At 44.4% G+C, this 3,722-nt stretch overlaps 1 long non-coding RNA gene across 1 annotated transcript; it reads right to left on the bottom strand.

The window, feature by feature from the left end:
- Positions 1-315: 315 nt before the first annotated feature.
- On the bottom strand, positions 316-3,075 carry LOC136366971 (uncharacterized). The gene is made up of 3 exons (XR_010744614.1): positions 3,007-3,075; positions 1,549-1,695; positions 316-441 (listed from the first exon to the last, which is right to left on the bottom strand). It is a non-coding gene; the product is annotated as an uncharacterized lncRNA (long non-coding RNA).
- Positions 3,076-3,722: the final 647 nt, after the last annotated feature.

Below are 3,722 nucleotides of genomic sequence, written 5' to 3'. Positions count from 1 at the left end.
AGGTACCCAAGTCTCAGAGCAAAAGAATTGACAGACTATATTCCAGAATAAGAGATCTTTGCCATGAATATTTTTCACTACAGCACTTTTATTTCCATAGCTCGCAGATGAAATGCACTGTAGAGGCTGCATAGGCCCCTTGAGGAGCACCTTTTTCTAAGGTTGCTCTGGCTTTTGTGATTTTCTGTATATTAATGGTTCATGCAGGCACTAACCCTACCAGGAATGATGTTTCTTTGCATTGAAATGACTATAAAAGAACCCTGGCAGTTGTTACACAGAAGAAACGAGGGAAATCCTGGCACTCACCATTAGAAGCACAAACACGCAGGACCCAGAGGCAGTGGGTGAGGTACAGGGGGTGGCCCAGGTCTCTTCTTGTCAAGCTCAGTATTATATCAGTGGCTTCTGCCTTCTGCACTTTTAGCCCAAACTTCCTATCTGTGAAAAGCAAAGGAGAATTATATTATTACAAAGGCCACGTCATTGCAGCTGTGCTGCTAAACGTGTTTATTAAGCCTGGTAACTCAAAATCTTATAAGAAAGGCATTAAATTTTATCAATGAGTTAAATCAATATTAATCTCACTGAAAACAGAAAAATATGGGGTTTACTTTGAGTCACCATATATGAAACATAAAATAGTCTGGATTGAAAAAGACCTTTAAAGGCCACCCAGTACGAGCCTGTTGCAATGATTTGCACCAGACAAGGTTGCCCAGAGCCCTGTCCAACCTGACCCTCAAGATTTCCAAGGATGGGGCATCCACCACCTCTCTGGGCAACCGATGCCAGCATCTCACCATCCTTATCATAAAATATTTCATCCTTTCATCTTATCTAAACCCATCCTCCTTCAGTTTAAAACCATTACTCCTTGCCCTGTACCAACAGGCCCTACTAAAATGTTTGCCCCCTTTTGTTGGAACTCTGGAGGCTGAAAATTTCAGGCTTTCTGTGCTGAGGGGCATTGACTCTCAGGCATGCACTACATTTGACCTGAGGCAGTAGAACAGGTTTCCAAAGTTGAGTGATAGCACTGGGGTTGTGTAGTTTGAATAGTATCGTGTGATTTTTCAGGGTGAAAAACTTAGATTTGAGATTTTAGTATATAGTAATATATGGGGTAAGATGGAGGAATTTGGGCATTGTCTAAGCCCTTCTTCTTCACCTTCTTCTTCCTTCTTCTTCATGAGTTTAGGTGGTTTTCTTTTATTAGGTCAAAAAGGTCCACATTGCAGGCCTTGGGTGGTCACTATTGGGTCAGAAATATAAATAATGTAGGTGTCACTTCATTGTTGGGCGATTAGCACTTAAATAATGTTGGAAAGAGTTAGAGGTACTCCATTTTACCTTTGTTTTTCTAACTTGCTAGTGAGACTGTAATATAGGTAAGAAATAATAAACACTGAACACGAAACAATGACTCCCATGTATCAATCCTGACCCTGGCAGAAAAATAAGCTAGTACCATCAGACCCTTTAGCTACTGGAAGGTCATAGTGAGGTGATGCTGATTTCTGGCCCCCTCCCGAAGCCCCCCAGTACCTCGTTGGCCCACCCTGGCCAGCAGGCGCAGCAGGGGCAGGAGGGTGCCGTGGTCCAGGGGCTCTGTCCGGGCAGCCGTGGCCAGGGCCTGCAGCAAAGCCTCACTGCCCCCTTTGCTGACCACGTAGTGAATTCTCCGTCCGGTGCCTGGGGAAGAGAGGAGAGACTGCTCAGAGCATCCCTTCCCTGAGCCACGGCTGTCACAGACCCTCAGTCTGCAAGGAGCACTCAGAGCTTCCATGGCATTCAGACAATATTCAAGCGCCGTGAGCGCACGAGCATTTGCAGAACTGGCCACGAATCTCTGGTGTCCCCAGCCTGGGGACACGGGTGCTGGCTGCGTGGTGGAACTGGGCTCTGCTGCCTGTCATCACCACAGTCATGGTCTCTCCAAACCCACGTGCTGCACAAGTTTTTCACTATGCACTGAAACGTGGCAGAGAAGAATAAGCAGAGGCACCGACAGGTTTCAAAGCAGCAAAAGGCTCAGTGATCTTTTCTTAGATACTGGAAATTAAACAAGGAAAGAACTAAAGCTGCACTGGGCTTCTGCCAAATGAAAAGGAATCCTAGGGAAGCCTCGGGGACAGCTTTCAAATAAATGTAGGTCTCCAAAGAAATCACACTGTAACCCTGAGAGCCTTACTGTGTTAGCAGACACTGATCCAGGCTCTGTGGCTGGGGGATGCTGCTCGTTCAGTTCCTAGAGGAGAGCAAGACTCCCTATCCTCCATGGGGGCCATCCTTGCCCCCAGCTGAGGAGCAGGGCTTCAGGGCTCCAAAAGAGAGCCCCAGATGGACAGGTGATGTCTCTGGTGGGGCTTCCAGGGGTGGGGGACCCAGGAGGATCCAGCACTCACCAATGCAGCCCCCACAGCCCAGCAGCTTAGTTGGCTTGGTAATTGTTTAGCAGATGATATTTTTGTGGTGGAGCAGAAAGGAAAAGGAACCTGATTTTTTTTTTCCAGTTCTTTTTCCAATACACTTATTTTTTCGTGCAGCTTTGAGCACATAAAGCGACATCCATTCCCTGCAGCCCCAAGGTAAAAGTGCCTTTTGGAGAGAGGCTGAACTCTCTGCATTAGAGGGTCCCTGGGCTCTGACAAGTCAGGTTCCTTTCCCTGTCTCACAGACCTCTCTCCAATGGCACTGGTGAACATTTCCAGTGGTTGACTCCCAAAGATTATGAAATACTTTGCAACCCATGAGCATCTTCGAAACTAAAAAGAAAAAATTGAAACTTTCTCTGATTTTCTTTTTACTTTTTTTTAACACTTTGAATAAGCTCAGTTTTCCAAACACAGGAGTAAGGACTTCTCACCTATAGATAAAATTTGTATTTTTTCACCTTGCAAACACCTGGTCAAGTTTGAATGCAATTATGACTTCCCTGACTCACTTGAAGACCCCCTTTCTGTCCTAGCCCACAGCCATTGCCCCGGGTCTTTGCTTCCTTACCCAGAGACAGCAAGTCAGTGAGGACACTGAGAATGTTCAGGATGACATCCTTGTCACAGGAGCTCTGGAATGGAAACACACCAAATGTACAGATCAATTCAGAACATGACACTTTGTCCTGCACAGGGCTGCAGTTCATCATGAAGTGCAGAGGCACTGAGATCCTTGTTTGGATACTGAGCACTTTGGTGCCATCTGGACAGTGAATATGTGGAAACATATTGATGACACATTTTAAAAGCCTCTAACATATCATTCTACAGAGTATTTAATATGCAGTAGCATTTCTGTAGAACTTACATCTAAATTATAAACTAAAGCTCTATTTATTGGTTTCATCTGACTACCCCAAAGTTGAGGAAATTCTGCATCACATAGAAATGCAAATGTGAGGTGCTTTTCCATGAGAGCATCTCTTATTACTGGAGTTGAAGAACAATATATTTAAATTATATTAATCCCATCTACAAGAAAATTCCCCTGTCTTTGCAGCCACAATCACGTGAAAGCCTTGAATTTGAGAAGAAAAATTCCTCAGCTTATTTTTAAACTAATATAATTTAATTTTAAGACCAAGTTTCCACCACACTTTGACATGACACATTCTGCTTTAGAGTCACTTTAAATTTTGCATTAGAGGAAATAAGATACAATGCACTTGAGGAGAAGGAAACACAAGATATCTACCATCCATCTGTGTGATACACTAGACCCCT

This window comes from Sylvia atricapilla, chromosome 13 (genome assembly GCF_009819655.1).
Source record: "Sylvia atricapilla isolate bSylAtr1 chromosome 13, bSylAtr1.pri, whole genome shotgun sequence".
Classification (NCBI taxonomy): Eukaryota; Metazoa; Chordata; class Aves; order Passeriformes; family Sylviidae; genus Sylvia; species Sylvia atricapilla.
This window is presented reverse-complemented; position numbering and strand designations above follow the sequence as displayed.